Raw genomic sequence first — 23,420 nt, 5'->3', positions numbered from 1 at the left:
ACCATCTGTAACTCCAGTTCCAGGAACATTGGCACTCTCTTCTGGCTTCTGCAGGCACCAGGCATGTACATGGTATGTGTGTGTGTGTGTTTTATTTTATTCAGAATAAAATAGAATAAATCTAAAAAAATTAAAAATAATAAATTAAAAACAATAAAGCCAGTACAAGTGGAGAGATTTATTTTATTTTAGTTTTTGGCTTTTTGAGACAGATTTTTCTCTATGTATTCCTGACTGTCCTGGAACTTGCTTTATTTTATTTTTTTTAAACTCTTTTTTTTAATATTTACTTATTTTATTATGTATACAATATTCTGTTTGTGTGTCTGTCTGCAGGCTAGAAGAGGGCACCAGACCCCATTACAGATGGTTGTGAGCCACCATGTGGTTGCTGGGAATTGAACTCAGGACCTTTGGAAGAACAGGCAATGCTCTTAACCTCTGAGCCATCTCTCCAGCCCTGGAACTTGCTTTATAGAACAAACTGGCCTTGAACTCAGAAATCTGCCTGTCTCTGTCACCACCACCCTCCCTCCCTCCCTCCTTCCTTTCTCCCTCCCTTCCTCCCTCCCTCCCTCCTAACTCTTTCTCTCTCTCTCTCTCTCCTCTCTCTCTCTCTCTCTCTCTCTCTCTCTCTCTCTCTCTCTCTCTGCTGTAGCCTGGCTGGCTTCTATCTTGCAGCGATCCCCATACCTCAGGCTTCTGAGTATCTGAATTATAGGCACGCATTGTCTCATTCAGCGTAGCAGAATGTTTTCCAACACTTTGCCATGGGAAATTTCAAACGTGCAAAATTAGAGCAGCATGTTATATCGAATCTTGTGTTTGTCATTTAGCTCTAATAACTCAGTGTTTTGCCAATATTGCTAATTTATCTATCACCCCCTATACTACAGATTTTTTCCCCCTCAATTATTTTAGAACAAATCTGGAGCAGATGGCATTGAAAGAGAATATTTCCAATATTCCATTTCTTCAGCAGAAATTGGCTGTAGAATTGTAGTGTCATTCTGATTATACCTGTTTTTAAGAATCCTATAAGATTCTCAGGATATGTGATTGTCTCGTGTGGCTATGAGGATTGTGCTGTTGATATGACTTCTGGTTCTGTTACACAACTCCGATGGCTGTAGCATCAGGATGGGAAAGCACTGGTGACCTTTGCCTTGCTCTGAAATGCGCTCCTGTAGATGCGAGATTCAGGTTACTGATAGTGAAAATGATTGATGCACTGCTTGATTTTACTTAGCTTTAAATAGTCAGCTCCCTTAAGTTGTGTTTTCCTAAAGAGTACTCAGCCACTTTTGTATCACCTTTTGGAAATAGTAGCGCAGAGAGAAGAAATGTTGCTATCATGTGTTCTTTTATATGTTCAAAGTAACTTTACTTTTGGATTCCTTCCCTCCAGTCCTTCCTGTGGTAGGAGTCAAACCCATCTACAATTGCCCTACATAAAGCCCAGTGTGTACTTTTGTTGAGCCCAGGGCCTTACACATGCTGGACAAATGCTTTTCCACTGAGCTACACCCTCAGTTCCCATATGAAGCTTCATTTCTGGAGTATACGACATAAACATCAAGTCCTGTTCGTTCCAGCAGCCTGAAGAATGACATTTGGTATCATTTGGTGTTTATGTTCTTCATTACACTAGGCAAGCTGTGCCATGGCCCAAATTTATTGATAACATCTCAAAGACAGAATCGTGCCCACTATAATAAAATTGGTGCCATTTTCAAATGTCTGTGACGATGACGGAGGCTTTGCACAAATGAGTGGCAGAGTGCTTGGCTCGCGTGTGCAGGCCGTGCGTGCAGTTCCCAGCACTGGAGAAAGGAGTGAACATGAGTGGCGTGGCTGCCTCATCTAAGAGTTCCTGGCTCACCTTCTGGAGCTCCTGAGAGCTGTAATCAACTTACAGATGGATTTGAATTTAATCATTTATCTCTCTGAATCTGGAACCATTGTGATTTTTAGATGCTTGGCCTGAACTTTTGGCTCTTATTTAATTAAGGTCTGGCTTCCTTTGACAGGCTTTAAGTTTGAATGAGACGATCCAAGCAGTAACCTTCACATTTTGGCTTTTGGAGTTTTCAACAGAGAGAAAATCAAGCTATTTACCCCCACCCCCACCCCAGACAGGTTATTAATGAGTTTATTTCTTCACATGTACTCTTTTGAGTGTGTGTGGTGCTTGCATGTGAGTGTGTGGGTGTCCCCATGAGGAAACTGGAAGGAAGACACTGGGTGTCTCCCTCTATTGCTTTCTAACTGGTCCCTTGTGACAGGGTCTCTCACAGAAGCAGAATTTCCTTTTCTGCTAGGCTGGTTGGCTAGCTAGCTCTCAGGATTCCCCTGCCTTTGCCTTCCATCACTAAGGTTACAGCTATGCCTGGCTTTTTATGTGAATGTTGGGGATTTGAACTTAGGTCCTCATGTTTGCAAAGCAAGTACTTTTACCCACTAAGCCATCTCCCCAGCCCCATGTACTTCTTTTTTTTCCTTTTTCCTTTTTTTTTTTTAAAGACAGGGTCTCTGTAGCCCAGGCTGTCCTTAACTCTCAGAAATCGTCCTGTCTCAGCCTTCTGAGTGCTGAGATGACAGGTATGAGCTACCATAGCTGCCTGAGAGTGTCCTGTTTCCCATTTATCTTTGGGTAGCAGTTTGTCTTCATCTTTCTTCCCATGAGCAGAGTGGCTCATGATCTGGAATACTGAGCAAATGCTAGGGGCTGTGCTGGGTTCTCAGAGCATTACATCTTCCAGGCCTACCACGATCCTGCCAAGTAGGGATTCTCAGATGAGAAGGTTGAGATGTGGAGAAACTGAAGGGATTGGCTTCGGGTCATGAGTGAGTTAATGGCAGAGCAGGGACTTGGACCCAGACCTTCTGAACACAGGTATTTTCTTTGCTTGTGTTCAAAATAACAGAAAATAGCTTTGCCTGTTTGGTGGCTGCTAACTTCACTGGCAGGAAAAAATTGGGGGTTTTGATTTGGTTCACCCAGTTGAGTGCCAGGTGTATGGCTTGACAAGTTGAGTGTAGACTCTCTATAGGATCCCAGCCATCAGTCTGATACGGAAACACCTATACTATATACTATACACTATATACTGTATACTACATTACACACTATATACTGTATATTGTATACTAACAGTAACCAGACTGTGGGTTTGGCATGTCCTCTGTAGGAATAATGGGGATGGAGGGAGTACAAAGAAGGGGTAGGGAGGCCTCCAGAAAGAGGTGAAACTAAGGTGGGTGGTCGACTAGATGGGAGGAGTCAGCCTTGGGAAGAGTGGAGAGCAGTCTAAGGGCCTGAAAGCCAGAGTGAACCTAGAGAAAGAAACCTGTCAGGTGGTGAATTCCTTGAAGCTCTCCTATCAAGAAAGTCAGGACTGGTCAGACAGGTCTCTTTTCACCACGTGATTGATTTTTTTTCTTCCCCCACCACCTGTTCTTGATGAACCTCACTTTATTCTCTAGGGCAGCGGGAGGGCTCTGTGGAAAGGGCTTAGCAACTTTAGATCAATGTTAGTCAATTGCTTTCTTGAATAAAGCAGATATTGTAACAGTAGCCATTCCTATGCCTTGCTTTGCAGATTAAGTGCATATGTTTAAATACTGGTTAGCATTATGAAAGGCATACCGTGAACACCTAATACCTTGTCAATGTACTGCACTAACTAAGAGGCCTGGCATTCTCTTTTGTCAGTGACCAGAACCTAAGTACCTGGTACTTCTACTGAGGGGCCTAGATTAGCTTGTAAGGCTAAGATAGTTTATTCATCTTATTGCTAATTAGTGGCACCTTATTAGCACACTAGAAGGCAATAGACTATGATGTTTTAGGGAGAAAGTAATTCTGCGCTTATATAAATTTGACAATCAGATGTTAACAATAAGTGGGTCTCAGCTTTGGATTTTCAGGGAAATTAATAATTTCTTTCTTAAATTTTATTTTTAAATTATTATTGTTGTTATCTTTTAATGTTAATGTGTATCAGTGTTTTGCCTGCATATGTGTATGTGTACTGTGTGCATGGCTGGTTCCCGGAGAGGCGAGAAGAGGACATTGGGTCCCCAGGATCGGGAGCTAGAGACCATGGTGAGCAGCCATGTGGGTGATGCGAATCAAGCGTGGGTCTTTTAGGAGCAGCCGGTGCTCTTCATGACTGCGCCATCTTGTCAGCCCCAGGGACATTCATACACCTCAGTGCATTGGAAACATAAAAAATGAAGTAGCCTGGGTTCCAGACTTGGTCAGAGAACCTAGTGCTACAACAGTGGGGAACTGAGATGGGACAGACCAGAACTCTGGAAGTCTAAAGACTAGAATGGTCAAGAGTCCACTCCAAGTGCGCTTCTAGAGGACAGTCCTTCAGCCCATGTCGTCCTAGTGGGAAGTAGGTCTCTGGGGTCATGATGGAGAGCCAACTCCTCTGTTTCTGAGATGCCTCTTTCTTTCATCTTTAGGGGATGTTTTCTCGCCAGTGACCCTGTATGTCTTAGACGCCTGTTCAAACATTTGCTAACTGAATTAAAATTTTTACTTTTACATAGTTCTAGATTTATATAGTTAAAACAAATCATATAGTGGTTCCCTTACCTCATGACCAGCTTCCCCTGTCTTGCAAAATTGTGTAATATCATAACTGAGATATATTGAGTAGCTATGTGAACTGCAAAAATCCTCCTATAGGTACCCCTCATGGTAGCTCAGGTTACCCTCCAACTTGCTGTATAGCGGAGGGGCTGGCCTTGAACACATGATTCTCCTGCTTCCTTCCATCTTACCAGTGCTATGGCCCTTAATCTGTTCTTTCTATTGTGCTGTTATTTCAAGAATGTTGGATTTCTGGGCCTCATAGCTCAGGTCTGTGCAGAATGTTAGATTGCGGGCATGGTAGCTCAGGTCTGTACTCCTAATGCTTAGGCAGGTGAAAGAGTGTCACCTAGAGTTTATGACCAGTCCCAGGATGGAATGAGGTCCTAAGAGAACTTTACAGAAATAGTCATGGACTATGAGCCATTTGGGGTCAGCTTTTCTTACACAGCTCACATCAAGTTTCTCTTATCAGTTGTACCCTTTGCTGGTGTCCCATGGCAATGTGTGTTTCATAGGTTTTTTTTTTGTTGTTGTTGTTGTTTTGTTTGTTTGCAATGATTGAATTCCTGGGTTATTCCCAGTTTTTGGCTGTTCGGAATGAAAAGGATGTAGACAGCCACCTATGGTTTTTGTGTGAGCACATGCTTATATTTCTTGTGATAAACTGAGGACCACAGTTGTTGTTTTGCGTGGGAATTGCATTTTCTCTTAGAAGCTGGCAAGCTTTCCCAGAGTGGCCATTACGTAATCCTACCTGCTTCATGTGGCCCATCCAGTTTCTCTACTTCTTTGGCAGTACTTGGTATAGTCTGGATCTTTTCTTTTTTCTAACGGACTGATTTAAATGAAGAGAAAAAGCCCAAATGAACCAAAATCAAATAAAGAAATACTCCGGTGACTCTGAGGAGGGAACGAGGTCCCGCTGAGGGCTTCCCAGCCACCCCCTCTGAGGCTTCTCTGGGGAAGGAGTGGGCTGTGCCTCCCTCTAGGATGGTGGCTCAGAAGCAGCCCGAAGGTCCAGTCGTGGTCTCAGCTTGGCTGCGTTCTGTTTGATTTTGGAATTCAGGCTACAAGGGTGTCTCGAAGCCCTTGCTCTTTCACACATGTTGTGGGAGGATGTGAAGTCAGAAACAAGATTCTCTTTCTCCTCCGTCTCCTCCTTTTCTCCTTCTGCCTTTCTTATCTTTCTTCTTCCTTCATTCCCTCTTTTTTTTTTTTTTTTTTTTTTGACATAGGGTTTCATGTAGCTCAGGCTGGTCTTGAACTTGCTCTGTTGCCAATGGCTTTGGGCTCTGGCTCCATCTGCGATCTCAGTTCTGAGAGGATGGGTGGACATGGGAGGCCTGGCTTGAACTCTGACATTGTTCTTTTGTTTTTGACAAGTTAACCTTGAATCCTCGAATGTATTTGACTTGGCTTGGCAATTATCTATCTTCTTAGCATCTTTTTCTTCTGTTCCTCCCTTCCTTCCTACCCTCCCTCTCTCCTCTTCACTTTTTGGAATAGGGCCTCTGTATAGGCACCAGGCAGCCGACAGGCTTAGAAATCCATGCCTCAGCACCTAAGTGCTAGGATTATTGTGAACCATGACACATAGCTCTTTTTAATAGCTTAATTAGGTTTATTTAGAGTAAGTCTAAGTTGGTTTTTTTTTATTCATTTAAAATTTACTATTTTTGTGTGTCTGTGTGTGAGACAAGTTTTTTTTTTTTTTTAAATGTTGAAAAGTATGTAGTATGAGGTGGTTTTATTTATTGTTGTTGTTTGTTTGTATAGTGGGTCCCACAATGTAGTGGTGACTAGCCTGGAACTTGCTATGTGGCCCAGGCTAACCTCTGACTCACAGATCTTCTTGGCTTTGACTTTCAAGTGCTAGGATTAAAGGGGTAAACTACTGTGGCTGGGCTTGAGGGTGCTATTCTGGATGTCATGTTTCCCTGAAATATTTAGGTGGCAGTGCTGTCATTGATTCAAAATATAAACTCCTACTTCGAGGGCTCCTGGTGGGTCTCCCTCCCTCGCTCCACCTGGTGGGTCAGGAGCTGGAGGGGAATATAACTTTTTTTCTCAAAAAAGGAATATTTCTAATAAAATTTGGGAGCACTAACTGGCTTAATGTGCTGTGTATTGTTAAGTCTATAATATAATATATTCCAGTATGGAAGGTGCAGATCACCTACACCTGGCCATGTGGTTTTTGTGGCTGGCCTAATTCTTTCCCTTCTCTGCTCTGTAGTCCTCCCATCCCCCAACTCCTATAACAGAACCTGTGCTACCACTCACTTCTATGAATGTCCCCTTTGGTGGTTGCCACACATTAAAAAAAAAATCCTAGGAATAATTAACCAACAAACAAAACAGCAGCAACAACAAACTCACATAATTTTCAGCAGGAGTCATAAAAGGTAGCATTTTAAGAGTGTGATTTGCAAGTTTATAGGCAGCCGCCACACAGTGAAGCTGTACTGCTGCTTCCCTACCTCCCGCAGGAGCCTTGAGCACGCTGGGCAAATGTCCTATCACTGAGTCCTACTCCAAGCCCAGGAAGGCTGTTTGGTTGATCTGGAGAGAGAGTCCAGCCCTGACAGTGTTTGGGATATCCCCCCCCCCCCCCTTCTCTGGGCCCTCTCTGGGTAAGCAGAATGGTGGCAGAAGCACCTAGGTGGATGTTGATTTGACTGTGGGCATTGGCACTGTAGTCCTGCTGGGTCAGTAGATGTAAGCGTAGCCATGAAATTTGCATCTATCGTTCATACGCTGCAGTTGCTTTTGAAGAGAGCTGTTGGACTGTCATGGCTCTTGACCTGGGGTTTAGTTAGACCCTCTGCAAGATTGTGGGACAGTTGTCCTGTAATTTGAACAGCTCTCTTTGTGTACCACGAGGAGTCTCAGCTTTTCAGGGTGGCTTACAGTTCAGCACACAGGTGATGCTCAAAGTACCTGGGTGAAGTTACACAGATCTAGAAAGCCGAGCTTTCGGAAACAGCAGCCACACTGAACTGATCCCCAGGGGTGGCTGTTGGAGGCATGTACTTGCTGCCAAGGATCCTGGCACAAGTTCTGGGAAACTCAAAATAAAAGAAGCCGTGTTTGAGTGTTTCAGAATTTCCCTGAACCTTAAAACTGTGGTCAGTGCCCACCTGGCGGTGCCTCTCTTCTCTGGGTAAAGGTGGGGGCGGTCACACTTTCCCAGGATGCAGTTCTGCCTGTGGGCGAACTGGTACCTGAGCTGCATTCACATTCTACTCGGGTCTGCAAGTGGCCCAGTTTCTGCTATAGTTAGCGCCGTCTGCGAGAGTCAAATGACCTTGGGCAAGGAAGCTGCTGGACACAGCCCCAGCTCGGTGTAACTTTTCATTGTTAAATAGATACTGTTTTTCCAGCTTCTGGGATTCGGCCTCCCTGGGAATTGGCATAATGTAGCTGGGAGGAGGGCAACTGGGGAGCTGGGAGCTGAGGGGTATGAAAGGGGTATTGTATTAAACAAGGGGCCAGGAAAGCTCACCAAAATATGGCGTGAATGAGGAGAACTCCCTCTTGGAGTTTATAGAACAGTTACAGAGGAAACAAAAAGGCATTCTGAGAGCTTACCTCGAGTTTCCATCCCCCAGAAACACTGTTCACATCTATTGTTCAAATAAACTGGAATCTGAAAATGTTTTGTTCTTTTGAGAGAGGGTCCCTTTCTGTAACCAAGGCTGTTTGGAACTCAGTATAATCCAGACTGGCCTCAACCCTCCGGCCCCAGCCTCTGAAGCAGGTAGGAGCCAAGCCTGGCCTTTTATTTAATTTTTGGAAACAGAATCTCATATAGTTCAGGCTAACCTGGCACTATTATGTAGCTGAAGATGACTTTGAACTTCTGATCCTCCTGCCTCTACCTCCCCAGTGCTGGGGTTACAGTCATATGCCACCACCCAGTGCTGGAGAGGGTGCGTTTTGTACATTCTACCTGTACGCATTCTACCAGTTGAGCTATATTATTGTTTCTAGTCCCCGTTTTTTTTGGTTTTTGTTTCTGGTTTGTTTTCCTTTTTAAAATTTCTTAGAAACAAAAATCTCTTGTGTACCCCAGGTTTAACTTAAAGCTCTCACCCCCCAACATCCTCTTTCTAAAATGCTTTTGTCTGTTAGTAGAATATGAGAATTTACATGGGTTTGCACCTACAGTCTAGCAAATTTGGACTCTGGACTATAGCAGCAAATTTGAGTGCAGCGTTGATTAGAGACTCTGAATCAAAAATAAACTGGGGGAGGTACATAGGTTTTAATCTCAGTGTTCAGGAGGGAGAGGCAGGCAGGTCTCTGGGCTCAGGGCTAGTTTCAGATCAGCCAGTGAGACAAACAAACCAAACCACAAACAAATTAAAAACCAAACTGGTAAGATAGCTCAGTCAGTGTAGTGCTTGACTTGGAAGCCTGAGGACACGAGTTCGGTCCCTTAGCCAATGGTAAAGAAAGAAGCAGCTTTTATAATCCCAGCACTTTTTATAATCCCCAGCACGAGACGGGGATTCCCTGCATTTACTGGCCAGCAAACATAGCCTGTTGGGTGACTTCCAGGACCTGAGATCCTGTCTCAAAAAACAAGGTGGATGGCATGCATGCATGTTCACACACACACACACACCATACACACACACACACACACACACACACACACATACACACACACACACACACACACACACACACTAAAATTAGTCTTTCCTCCAGGAAATTACATTTTAAAGGAAAACATAATTATTAAAATTTTGTATTTAGGCAACAATTTCTTTTCCATGGAAGGAATTTAGGTCTTGTGCGTTCTAGGCAAGTACCCTACTACCTACTAAACCCCATCCTCTGTTTAATTTTTTTTCTCCCAAGACAGAGTTTCTCTGTGTAACAATCCTAGATGTCCTGGAACTTGCTTTGTAGACCAGGCTTCCCTTGAACTTACAGTTCTGCCTCTGCCTCCTAAACACTGGGATTAAAGGCATGTACCACTACTACCTGGCTAACTTTTTAAAATTTAACTTACTTTTGAGATGGGAGGCTTATTATGTAGCCTGAGATGCCCTGAACTTTGCTATGTACCCTAGGCTATCCTTGAAATGGCAATCCTGCTGCCTCAGCATCCCTAGTGGTGGGATTGCAGACATGTACCGCAACATCTAGATAATCTATGATATATTTAGAAAAAAGGTGGGGAATCTCAATGCTACTTTGTGGCCTCCTAAACTTCACTTTGACTCTTAGCTTTGTGGTAGTAACTCTTATCCAAATGAGTTTGGATTTCTGTGTGGTTCTGTGTTCATCTCTGTAGGACTATCATGTAATCATTGTATCTATTGTTAGATATTCTAGTAAACATCTGGCCTTATAAGTGCACACAGCCTCATTTTTCTTAGAGAAATTTCTGGAAGAGAATCGCTATGGGGCAGGCATTTAAAGGATGATTTTCTACCTGATTATTATGCAGAAAGTGTCAATCGAGAAGAATTCTGCCTTACTAGTTTTGTTTTAAGATACTTAGCAGAATTGATCTCTTTGCGCCTTGGACCCTAGCTCCTGGGGGCAAGCTTCATTGGACTTAGTAATTGTAAGTTATCAGGAATGGAGGATGCTATGGGGGAGGTGTTGTCTTCATGTCTACAGATGTGGGTTTACAGTCAGCTCTTGGGTGTCATTGACTTGGGTATTGTAGCTTGTTCCTTAGGCTGGACACTGCAGAAGAATGAGGGTGCTTTATATGACTTAGACCTTTGCCCTTGTCATGGAGCTGTCTTGTCGCAGCTCTATGAATGATAGTGACTGGATTTGTACATGATAAGGTACAAGTGCATTCATCAGATCGAGTATACTTAATAAGTGCCACGAGCTCCTGCAATCAGAGTCAGAGCAAAGTCTTAAATAAAAGAGCGTAAAGATGAAAGGCAGCACTGCCTTCTCCCCTTAGTTCACTGGCATGACAACAATCTCCGAAATCCTGTGCTGCTGACCTGCTCATTTACCTTATCCACCTTCTGACCCTTCTCCGTGTCACCTTGACTTTCTGGTAGATGGGCCTCGTGATCTCTACCTGTTACCTTTTCTCACCGAAGCTGTCGTGGTTCAATCTGGCTACTCTTCAAGATCACCACTATGTCTGGCACGGTGTACCAATTGCTGTCCTTCCAAGTCAGGCAGGTAGGGGCTGGGGATGTAGTTCAGAGGTAGAGCAACTGTCTAGAATCACCAGTCACCCAGTGAGTGGCCGGCTGGCTGTGTGGCTCAGTGGTAGGGTGCTGGCCTACCATATGAGAGGCCTTGGTTTCTACCCCTAGTACTATGCGAAACACGAGCATCCAGCACTCTTTCCATTCCCAGGGTGTATTAGTTAGGGTTCTCTAGAGAAATAGAGCTGATAGAATGAATACACATTAAAAGGGGGGTTATCAGGCCTACATAATTATCAGCTAATGGCATCTCACACCAGAGAAGCCAAGGATCTATTAGATGCTCACCAACCCAAGAGGCACAGAGGACTCCGGCAGATCTGCTGGCCTACACTGGAAGGTAGGAGAAGCTGGTTTTAATATCAGCAAAAGAATATTGCAGGGGCAACAACAGAGTGGATGTACTTGCCAACAGAATGGTTGAAAGCAGGTAAAGAGAAAAGTGTCTTTCTTCCATGTTGCTTTATTTGGGCTGCCCCTAGAAGGTGTCACGCGTGCTGAGGGTGAGTCTTCCCAGGTCAACTAATGTGATCTAGACAGTCTCACAGGAGTGGCCAACATCCAGATCCAGTCAAGGTGACAACCAAGGTCATATAGGAGGGTTCACTTTCGCTCACTCTGTGAAAGAGTCAAGTCAAGTCAACCAGACATGGCCTAGTGGGGTTGGCAAGGTATGCACCCTTGCAAGGTTCCTTGGGGGTGAATCTGGCATAGCCACCACCCTGGTAAGAGTCCAGGTGTTGGATGAAGTCTTACCAGAGCACACTTATTGCTTTCCTGAGTCAGTTATCATGTAGGCCTTCTCAGGATTTTATCTTCCACCGGAGCTGTGGACTGTCTTTTATTTGCTTAAACCTAGGCAGTCAAGCCTGGCACCCTCTTCCATGTCCAGCAAAGTCTGCCTGAATCCTTGGAGCACCATCCATGCTGCAGGTCAGGGAGTCATGCCCTAAGGTTGGTATCCTGAAGAGCAGGCATCCTCCAGGTGATGACCAGGATCCTCACTGCCTGTAGAGATGCACAGCTGCTATGCTTGTTCCCAGGTTGCCACTGCCAGCTCTTCAACCCTGCTTCTTATCAGAATTTTTACTTTCTCCAAGTCCACTGTTTATGAGTTAACTGAAGTTCTGGGAGTGATCTCCCTTTCAACAGCTTGTTTCTCTTAAAAGAAAAAAAAAAAACTTGGTGTTGAAATAATTGTCTGTGACCCCTGTTTACTGTGTCAAGAGCCATTAGAGCTCTGCTGTTCAGTCTTTCTCTTCCTTTTATTTATTTAGCTTTTTGGGATACTGGGTGTTGATCCTCAACTTTGCATCAGGCAAGTGCCGAGCATCAACTGCTTAGCTCCTTGTATTTTATTTTAAGACAAGGTCTCACTGTGTAGCCTGTGCTTATCTCGCTTGAGCTCACTATGTAGCCCAGGCTGGCCTGAAACTCAAGTGCCTCCTTCTTACCTTGGCCTCTGAGTTCGGAGATGACAGGTATGTACTCATTCCCAACCCCATCTCTGTTCTAAGCTTGGGTGTAGGAGCTGGTTCCTAACCTTTCTGGTTAGTACACTGTCTGAGGGCAAAGGTGAGATTACCCAGTTTCCTCAGTCCTGTGCCGTGGAGTGTTCCTGCCACGGAGACCTAGTGAAAGAGGCACCCATTCTGTCTGGCACAGGCAGGCTGTCTGCGCGCCGGGCAGCAGTACTGTGTGTGCACAGAGGCTCCACATCACTTCTTTTTGGCCTGGTTGTACTCTCTGGGAGTAGCTTCAGTCATTAAAGGGGCTCCCCTTAATGTTCCGTGGAGATGCCGCAGCTGCATGTCAGCCGTGGGCCACAGGTTTCTGCTTCTGTCTTCAGTTTACACCTTCATCCGTCCAGTGGTTTGTCTGGGTTTTGGATCGGTCAGTTTAGGATTAAGTTTCCAAACTTCAGTTTGTTCCCATTTAATCAGGCAAGGGATGCTGTAAGCCAGTGGCTCTCCACCTTCCTCATGCTGAGACCCCTTAGTTCAGTTTCTCCTGTAATGGTAATCCCCAACCGTACAGTTATATTTTGTCTTCCTAACTTTAATTTTACTGCTGTTATGAATTGTAATGTGAATACCTGTGTTTTTGGATGGTCTTAGGTAACCTCTGTGAAAGGCAGTCAAGACCCACAGTTTGAGAACTGGTATTCTAAGTTCTCTTAGACTTACTTTCCATCTATAAAATGAGTAACCGCAGAACCCACTTTGCCGTACTTTTTGAAAATTTAAAGACACATTGCATATAAAATATTTTACATGTGTCTAGTGCTCAGTAGGCCACTGAACATTTTTAGCTGCTTTTGTTCTAAATCAGGCAGATTGCGTCCATGGTGAGAAGCTGTATAGGCACCACTGAGGATGACTCAGGTGTGTTTTATATAAATATTTCAGAAGGAATCTCTCTCATCCTTGCGTCCCTCCTGGCTGTCTGCAGGATATTTGCTGCCACTCAGTCTGCACAGTGCTATTTTAAACCAGGTTTGCCTGCCTCTGGAAATGGTCTGGGTGACTTTTCACCTGCTCCTCTTAAAAGGGTAGGGTTTTAATTTTATTCTTAAGTGTGTGTGTGTGGTGTGTACACATGTGTGTACAGGTGTGCACACCCATGTGTGCAGTTGCAGAGGCAGAGGTTGGGTACCCTGCTCTATCATGCTCAACCTAAGTCCCTTAATTTAGAGTCTCTCACTGAACTTGGTGCTGGATCAGATAGCTGGCCCTGGCCATCCTCCTGTCTCTGCCCTGCCCTCCAAAGGGGGTTACATGTGTGTGCAGCCATGCCTAGCTTTTTATGTATGTAGGTGCTGGGGATTTGAACTCAGGTCTGAGTGCTTGGGTAGCAAGCACTTTTGCTTGCTGAGCCATCACCCTAGGCACAAATGTGCTGCTTTAAAAAAAAAAAAATCTCTCTTTTTGTTTTGAGGCAGCCTCTCATACAGCACTTGATGGTATCAAATTTGCTTTGTAGCTGAGGATTTTAAACTCTTTCCTCCATCTCCCAAGTGTTGGGATTAGGGTGTGCATAATTCTGGGTTGACATCTGACACCCCCCCCCCCCCAGCTTGTTAGGATAACAGGCATGTAACACTGTGTCTTGCCTGGCTGACAAACCTTTTTTTTTTTTCTTTTTTAGATAGGATTTCTCTGTGTTGCCTTTTATGCCCTGGAACTCATTCTGTAGACCAGGTTGCCTCAAATTTACAGACATCTGCCTGCCCCTGCCTCCTGAGTGCTGGGGCCTGGTTGAGATTTTTTTTTTTAACCAAAGATTCAAGTACATTATTGAGAAATATGTTTCTGAATACAGCATTGTACACATCCTCTATCATCCTCATCCCTTTAACTCCACAAGGAAGGCATCAGGAAGTAGGCTCAAACTCTTCGGTTCTCGTTCAAGGTAACATTGTGAAATGTCTAGTCACTAGCAGGCCCCTGCTTTGAAGGATTTGCTTCTCTAGCATAGGCTGCCCGTGGCTGGTACCTCCTTTCATCTTTTTCCTCCCGCTCAGATTTCAGTTAAGATTATTCTACAGATTAAAATTAAGATTGATTCTTATTTGTTTTTTCAAACAAACTCACTTTAGCCCTGTCCAGTTTGGAACTAGATACGTAGATTAGGCTGTCCCCGAACTCAGAGATCCATCTGTGCCTGCCTTCCAAGTGCTGGCGTTAAAGGTGTGTACACTATGCCTGGCCTAAGATTGTTTTATGGGGGCATAGCCGGTAAAGGTGTCTGCCTCCAACCCTAATGACATTTGCTCCAAGGTTAAGACCCAACATAATGGAAGGGAAAAGAGAAATGACTCCCAAAAGTTGATCTCTGACCTCTACACACGTACATCACACACACAAATAAGTAATAAATGTACTTCCCAATTGAAAGGATTGTTTCATGAGGAGGGGGCATCGTTGGGGGCTATCCACTCTTGTAACTTTGTTTTGTAGCTATGCTAACAGGGTTCCTGACATGCTGAATGCTTAACCTGCCAGTATTCCAGACTCTTACTGTTTTATTGTTTTGATTTTCTTTTTCTTTTCTTGTATTGCCCCCTCCGCCCCCCAGTCCTGTGTTTTTGAGACAGTATCTTACTATGTGGTCCTAGGTGGCCTGGAACTAGCTATATCGCCAAGACTGACTCAAACTCATGATCTTCCTGCCTCAGCCTCCTAAATGCTCAGGGGATAGGCATGTGCCACCATGTCTGACTGGCAGTCTGCTCTAAGAAGCTGTTTGTGTAATTCAGATACCTACTAAAGTTTGAGGTGTTGCTGGCTTTGTTATGGATGCCAGATCGAGTATGAGACCTGTGGATAAACTTGGCAATTGCAGCCTACCGTGTATAGAGCTTCAAACCTGCTTAGGAAATGGCTTGACTAGGCTGGTCAGGTAGATAGATGTCTTTGATGTCTGTTACCCTTCCAGAGCCTTCTGTGTTTGCCCAGTTTTCCGTGTTCCTGCATACGTGTTGCTTTGGATAACTCTTCTGTTTTATTTTTTTTTTCAGTGTGGAGCCTGTGTGTGTGTGTGTGTGTGTGTGTGTGTGTGTGTGTGTGTGTTATTGAACAGACCACTCATGAAAGGTCAATCCCCAGCACCCTTTGGTGGGGAGAACATACACCTTTGGAAGCAGCTTCTGAATCTGGTCTCTGCTGGGTGCTGTGGGCCAGGGCTGTATCTAGTGCTTCTTGCATCATTTGCTTTGCCTGGATTCCTGCTCCGTAAATTTCTGAAGCTCTTTCTCTCCTCTTCTTTTGGGGATAAGATCTATTTTTGTTTTATTCTGATCCTGTCTTTCAACAGCTCACACAGAGGCAGCCTCCAGTCCACCATCTTTCCCAGAAGTCTCTGCAGCTTTGCTTAGAGAGTTTGCTACTTTCTTGTTTAGAAATAGAATCTCACAGTGTAGCCCAGGCTAGACTTGAACTCACTGTATATCCCAGGCTGGCTGCAGAGTAACAATAATCCTCTAGCTTCAGTCTCCTGTGTGCTGGACAGATGTGAGCCATCGTCCTTGGCTAGAAAGTCTTCTTTTAGCAGTGTCCTGGAGAGTTGTGCATGAATCGCCTCCACAGCCGCCTTTTCTGGTTGGACTGGGAGGGGGTGTACTCGACCAAAGGGCAAGTGTGTGTGGGCCAGCAGCAGCCAGTGCCTCATGCCACTCCCTGACATGTACATTGAATTGGAACTCTTCCCATCTCCCTCTTGGGTGTTTGCAACAAAACTGGGACGGGAACCCAAGGCTCCAGACATCCAGGTCCTTGGATATGCAGACCCAGGAGGTATCTGGGAGGCTGGAATCAGATGACGTCACCACACAGCTGCTTTAAAAAGGGTAATGTTCAATTTGAAGTTTAGTTGAAGACCTTCAGTGAATGTATCCATAAATGGTATTTCCAGTGTCCTCCAGGCCCAACCTAAGAAAGTTGCTGACACAGCTTCCAGTCTCTTACTTCCTCTTCTGTTTACTTCTCTGAGATCCTTATGGGAGACCACTATGATCTGAGGTCCCACCAGGATGCCACTGTCCCTTCTTACTGGAAGAGACTGGAATACACAGTGACCCACTGAGCTCATTGATCTACACTGTAATCCCAGCCCTTGGGAGGTAGAGTCAAGGATCAGAAACTCAAAATCATCTTCAGCTACATAGTGAGTCCCAAACCTGTTCATCCATGCCTATATGAAACCCTTTCTAAAACAAACAAACAAGCAAACAGAAAGAACGAGATAGAAGGTGCGTGGTCTTTGCAGCCACTTCCTCGGAGCAGGGGCACTCAGAACTCCCGGGTAGTTACTCCTTCTTTTTACCTGAGAGCACTGTCTGGGGCTGGAGAGATGTAACTCAGTGGTAGGGTACTCATCTGGAGTGCATGAGTCCTAGAGATGAAGCCAGGAAACACTCACTTCAGCATGTTGATAGTTTACCAGAGGACACTGCCGAAGGCATGTTTTGGGAAGCCTGGGGCCCTGCTTTACTTTCGTAGCTGAGAGCAAAGAGCCCCACTGACGGTATCTGCTTTGAGGTTCAGTGCTTTGGCATTTTTTATGTGGGTGGTTCTGTGCGTGCTGCTCAAGACCCTCAGCCCTGAACCCTCCAGGTGCCTTCTTTCTTTCTGTTCCTGCCAGGATGCACCGACAGGAGCCATCTCCCGAGAGAAGTGCTAAAGCTCGTGCCTTTAGTGCCTTTAAAACAGAGCGGCAGCAAACAAACGAACATACCAACATTTGATAGACAGGGTGCAGAGTACCGAGTCCAGCCTGTGGAGCATCTCCTAAGAACGTAGTAAGCCTCAAGGGATAGCTTCCTGATTTGAATGGCTGGCATAGGTTCCCTTGCTGGCCAGTGCCTCCCATCTCCTGGGCTGCCTCTTTATTTCTTCTCTTTCCCTCTAAAGTTGGAGAGAGTTAACAAGCCCAGAATCCTTTGCGCGCAGCCAAGTCTTCAGGTTCTCCCACGTAAATCAACGTGGGTGAGTGACCTGCAGCAGAGTATTCCTCGTGGCCATTGAGGTACGAACAAGTTGGCCCCATTCTACCAGGAAACAGTCTGGACCTGTGTTTTGTACCTGTTTTCAAGGCCAGCTCGAAAGAAAACCAGTTCCAGCTAATAGTGCAACGGAGATCAGCATTGTCAAAGCAGTGTGAGGTTGAAGCCTCTTAGGGCCCCAGGACCTTTGCATTTTTCCTCTTCTGAGTTTTGAGACAAGTCTCCCGTAGCCCGGATTGCCTTTGACCTGCCTCTGCTGCCAAAGATGACCTTGAGCTTCTGACCCTCCTGCTTCCCCCGCAGGTTTCAATGCCAGGTGTGCAGCAGCAGGCTGGGCTCCAGGACAGTTGATTGTATTTCTTTATCAAGTGCTTTGGTCCTAATGTCGGTCTTTTCATGACGTGCAAAGCTTGTTTGCCCAGTCATCATTGACTGAGACCTGCCTTTGAAATTCAAGCCCAAACTGGTTTTGCAGGGCCTTGGAGAGTCCCTACTCAGCAGCCACATCTGATCTAGCCCAACGTTAATTGGCTTTATAAAGCGAGATGCAGGATCGATAACAGAGACAGAGATGGGAGGATGGTCAGCTGCACACAGCTGCTGGTGGAAACCTGCGAACGGGACCCTGCTTGGGATAGTAGAGTTTGAAAGTCATTAGGGGCTGGTGGATGGGAGTTTCTGAGGTCTGCTTTCCATCACACTCAGTTCCTAACCCTGGAGGTTACCCAAAGCTAAAGGAGAAAGCACATCCTTTCCCTGCCCTGCCCGCCATGTGGGTGGCACTGTGTTCCTGCTGTGGCCTTAGGACAGTGAGTCATAGCCAGTAGGTAAGGTGCTGTTTCCTCTTCTGCTCTGTCATTTGAGAGAGCAATTTATTTCCTGCTTGGGAAGACTTGATCTCATCTTTCGTGTGTGTGTGTGTGTGTGTGTGTGTGTGTGTACGTGTGTGTACGTGTGCATGTGGGCTCACACACACGCACAAGACAGGAATATCAGATGGACTTTCACCTCAGCTCTTGCTGGGCAGGATAGTCTCTTCCTCTTTAGTGAGAGATATTATCTTAGTCAGGGGTTCTTATGCTATGTTAAGATACCATGCCATAAGCAACTTGGGACGGGGGCTGTATTTCAACTTATAGTTCCATATCACAGTTTATCATTGAAGGAGTCAGGGCAGGAACCTGGAGTCAGGAACTGAAGCAGAAGCCACAGAGGAGTACTGCTTACTGGCTTGTTCAGTTTGCTTTCTTATTCACCCCAGGACTCCATGCCTGGGACTCTTCCACATCAATTCTCACTCAAGAAAATAGAGGCTTGTCTGAGGGTCAGTCTTATAAAGGCATTTTCTCAGTTGAGTTTGAGAAATGACCTCAGTTTATACTAAGTTGTCAAAACAACCAGCCGACTCCCCCCATCCCCAGCTAGCCGGTGCAGATGTTTGTGACAACTGAATGAAATATTTTTTCTTATGTTTTCAGTGCTGACATTTTATTTCTTTTTTCTGTGGATGTATGTTTGTGGACACGAAAGGTCTCATTGTGTGTCCCAGGCTAGACGTGAACAAGAGATTCTCCTGTCTCAGCCTCTGGAATGCTGAGATTGTGTGAGCCACTATGTCTGTGCCTAACTTTATTTATTTTGATCGTCATTGCATTTGTTATTCATGTGCTCGTGTGTGCATGCATGTGTGCTCGTGTGTGCATGCATGCGTGCTCGTGTGTGCATGCATGTGTGCTCATGTGTGCATGCATGTGTGCTCGTGTGTGTATGCATGTGTGCTTGTGTGTGCATGCATGTGTGATGGTGCGTGTATGGAGGGCAGAGGACAACTTGGAGGGGAGTTGCTTCTCTCCTTTCACCATACGGTGTCTGGGGATCAAACTCGAGTAGTCAGGCTTGGTGACGAGAGCCTTTTCCTTGTTTACACACCGAGATATCTCACCACTGACCTTGAAATTCTGACCCACTGGCTTTTACTTCCTGAGTGCTTGGTTTATGGAGTGCACCATCAAGCCCAGTTTTCTTCAGTGCTTAGGATCAGACCCAGGGCTTGTTCATGTGGGGCAAGCACTCTAATATTTTTTAAAAGGATTTTTATTGATCTTATTGAGCTATGTATCTTTCTCTGGTCCCTTCCCTACCTCTCCCCTCCCCTTCTATCCTCTCCCATGGTCCCATGCTCCCAGTTTACTCAGGAGATCTTGTCTTTTTCTACTTCCCATGTAGAGTAGATTCATGTATATCTCTCTTAGGGTCCTGATTGTTGTCTAGGTTCTCTGGGATTGTGGATTGTAGGCTGGTTTTCTCTGCTTTATGTCTAAAAGCCACTTTTGAGTGAGTACATATGATGTTTGTCTTTCTGGGTCTGGGTTACCTCATTCAATATGATGTTTTCTAGATCTGTCCACTTTCCCACAAACTTCAAGATGTCATTATTTTTTGCAAGTACTCTTCTAATCAAGCTGTATTCTAAGTTTTTTCTTTTCTTTTTCTTTTTTGAGACAGGGTCTTCTGTATTGCAGACTGGCCTACCCTATTCTCTAACCCAGGATGACCTTGAACTTCTAATCTCCTGCCTTATCTCTGCGAGGCTGAGGTACCAGAAGGGCCTTGGCTCTGGGATATTGTATTGATTATTTTTAATGAGTAAACTTTTACCTGAACTCTATCAATTGTTGGCCAAGAAAGCTTCTTATTTCCTGTTGGTTCTTGAGCAGGTGAAGCCCAAATCTCTTGTGGCTCAAAGTACAGACTCGTCTCCCAGTTGGAAACTGATGTGCTTGGAGCTGTGTGCTCAAGGCCTTGACCGTGTGTATTTGAGACTTCAGTGGGTGTCTCAATAGGTGTCCACTTTTCTCCAGTCCTCAGAACCTTCCCCATCCCTGGGCAGCACTGGCTGTCCATTTCCTGAAGCCCTGCTTCAAATTTCACAACACTACGCATTCTGAGGACCTCCGAGAAGCTGGCAGACAGGCTACGGCTGTGGTATTTTATCCTCTACACAAACAAGCAGCATGTTTATGAGAATTTGAGCGGTTGTCATGTCTGTCTGTGACATTTTATAAATTAGCCAGATGGAAAAAAATATGTGAAGGAGGCCCATTCATTCATTCTATTCTTTAGGACGATCATTGAAGTATTTCATTCCAAATTATTGTGGCAGGAATGATGGTACCTGGCTGTAGTCCCAGTACTAGAGAGGTGGAGACAGGATCAGAAGATCAGAAGTTCAAGGTTAGTCTTGGCTCCTCAGCAGGTTTAAGGCCAGCCTGAATTACCTGAGACCATGTATATATTTTATTTATTATTATTGAGTACTTTATGTATGATAGAAGCTGTGTGCTGTGCTATAAAGGAGGAAGAACACAGTGTCTTAGGATTCGCTGGTCATTAGTTCAGAAAATAAAGTCCTTTTCCCACAGACTGTCTTTGTGGGTTATCAGATAAGATAGTAGCCTGCATATTGTAACTGTTAATTCCTTTAAACCATTGTACTTAAAAGAATAGGGCTGAGAGAGGTTCTGAAATAGATTTCATCTTGCCTGTGATGTGCAGTTTGTAGTGAAGCTGCTGAGTGGCCTTTACACACAGAAGGGTGTTGTGGAGGAGAGGAATATATTTATTTGTGTCTCTGCCCCCACCCTCCTTAGGACAGGGTTTCCCTGTGTAACCCTGGCTGTCCTGGAACTCACTCTGTAGAATCATGCCGGCTTCAGACTCAGATTCTCCCCGCCTCTGTTTCCCAAGTGCTGGAATTAAAGGCATGCGCTACTGCCACCTGGCTTCTTGGGTTTTAAGAGGGGGTAATGGGTGGAGGGCATGGAAGAAAGGGGTATAGTTAAGAAGGACCTTTCCAATGGTCCAAGCCATCTAGCAATAAGATGCCAATGGGCAGGGGAGGGGGACTGAGCTCCCAGCAGCTGAACAGGCTCACATGGAGATTGTTTGCCCTGGGAATTTTTGTCCTTCTCGGTGGATCCGCCCTGAGGGCATTCAGGTGTGAAATACTTTTGAGATTCACAATTTTCATAATTTTCACTGCTCATGTGTCAAACTACGTGGTAAGTGTCACAATCTTACCGTTGAAAACTTAAATCTAGGACTGGTGAGATGGCTTAGAGCTGAAGAGCACTGACTGCTTTTGCATAGGATCTGGATTCAGTTCTCAGCATCCACATCAAGGGCTTACAACCATCTGTCCTCCCAGGTCTGGGGGGACCTGATGCCCTCTCACCTTCAAAGATATCTGCATGCACACAGTGCACATGCTCTTACGGAGGCAAATGCATCTGCATATAAATAAAAATAACAAAGATATGAGAACAATACCTTAAAACGTCCCTTAGTGATGTCTGACAAAGCAGGCGCTTAGCACAGTGCAGCCTCTCATTGGCCTCTCCTTTGGCTCCTTGCTGCTTGTGGCTGAGCCTGCATCACTTTGGTGTTGAACCGAATGAGGAAGTCTGCTCATGGCTCTCCATTTTGTTTGCTGCACTTCGTTCTGGTGGAGATGAGAGAAAACATCCTGGACAAATTAAGCAGGGTTTGCCTTTTGCTTTTCTTCTCATTTTCAAGAGACAAGGTCTCTCCTAATCCAGGCCAGCTGGCCTCAGACTCACTAAGCAGCTGAGGATGATTAATCCGGCTTCCACCTCCTGAGTGCTGGGATTCTAGGCACGTGCTGCCACACCTGGTTTCTGCTGTGCTTTGGAGGGAATTCAGGGCTTCATCTAGACAAGCGCTAGAACACCCCAGCCTTTTATTTACCATTCTGAATCTCACATGAGAAGACCTCTCTTCCTGCTCTTTGGGTGGTAGGAAGCTGTGGCTGTTGTGTGTCTGTCTGCAAGGAAGGATACAAAGATATTTAAAATGACATTGTGGTTTCAAGAGTCTGGGAGGAGGATGCAGGAGGGATAATGTTAATGGTTTTGAAAACGTTTTTTTAGGCCTGTAATTTCATTCGGCAGTGTAGAGGTGGAAAAGACTCATCCTAGGGATGTTTTGCAGTTTGGGATTTCAGGAGGACAGGTTGAAAAGCTAATTCGATGGCTATGTTAGTTATTTCTTTTTATTACTATGATGAAATAAGTGACAGGAGCAATTGAGGGAAGGAAAGATTTATCTTGACCATTGTCTCGAGAAGATACAGTCCATTGCAAAGGGGAAAGAGTGGCCCAGGCCTGGGAGGCACCCGAATTGGGTTGTCTGCAGTCAGCAAGCAGAGCGAGGTGAATGTCAGTGCGCAGCTGGCTTTCTCCCTTCCCTTTTTATTCAGTCCAAGACCTTCCCTAGCTGCTGACATGGTGCCACCCACCTACAGGTGGGCCTTTCTCAGTTAATCTACACTGGACATGCCCACTTAGACACATCCAAGTTTGTCTCCTAGGAGACTCTAAATCCAGGCAGGTTGTCAATAGAGATGAATCATTACAGTAATGCAAATGGAGTCTTTGTTATTTCTTGATTTTTCAAAAGGTAAAATAGAATTTTTATATTCTAATTTTTTCATTGTATTAGTTGCTATGAATTTTACTGAGCAGATAACACTAACAGAAGCTGATGAAGCAAGTTAGTACATATTAAATGACCTTTGTTTGGTTTTATTTTTATTTTATTTTTCAAGACAGAGTTTCTTTGTAGCTTTGGAGCCTCTCCTGGAATTAGCTCTTGAAGACCAGGCTGGCCTTGAACTCACAGAGAGAGGTCCACCTGCCTCTGCTGAATGTGATCTTAAGCTTGTATTGGCAGCCAAGGAAAGAGAATTAATAGTTCAGGTGACAGTGGCACACGCCTTTAATTCTAGGATTTGAGTAGCAGAGGAAGGCAAATCTCTGGTCTACAAAGTAAGTTCCAGGACAACCAAGGCTGTTACACAGAGAAACCCTGTCTTGAAACACACACACACACACACACACACACACACACACACACACACACACACATCTAGAGTGAGGCATAGTAGTACATGTTCTATACACTACGGAGGCTAAAGTTGAAGGATTAAAGTTCTAGGCTAGTCTGCGCTATGCAGTGAAATGTTGTCTCAAAAAAACCTCCATATACAAAATCCCCCCAACAATTAAAACAATTTTCCCAAACCATTACA

The 23,420-nt window shown here is 44.9% G+C and overlaps 1 protein-coding gene across 1 annotated transcript in view; it reads left to right on the top strand.

Annotated features, from left to right (window-relative positions):
* Positions 1–23,420, top strand: part of Carmil1 (capping protein regulator and myosin 1 linker 1) — a 274,817-nt gene that overhangs the window by 5,287 nt on the left and 246,110 nt on the right.

The sequence above is a fragment of the Arvicola amphibius genome, chromosome 6 (genome assembly GCF_903992535.2).
Source record: "Arvicola amphibius chromosome 6, mArvAmp1.2, whole genome shotgun sequence".
NCBI classification, from domain to species: Eukaryota; Metazoa; Chordata; class Mammalia; order Rodentia; family Cricetidae; genus Arvicola; species Arvicola amphibius.
Note: the sequence above shows the minus strand (reverse complement) of the source record. Positions and strands in the feature narration are given on the sequence as shown.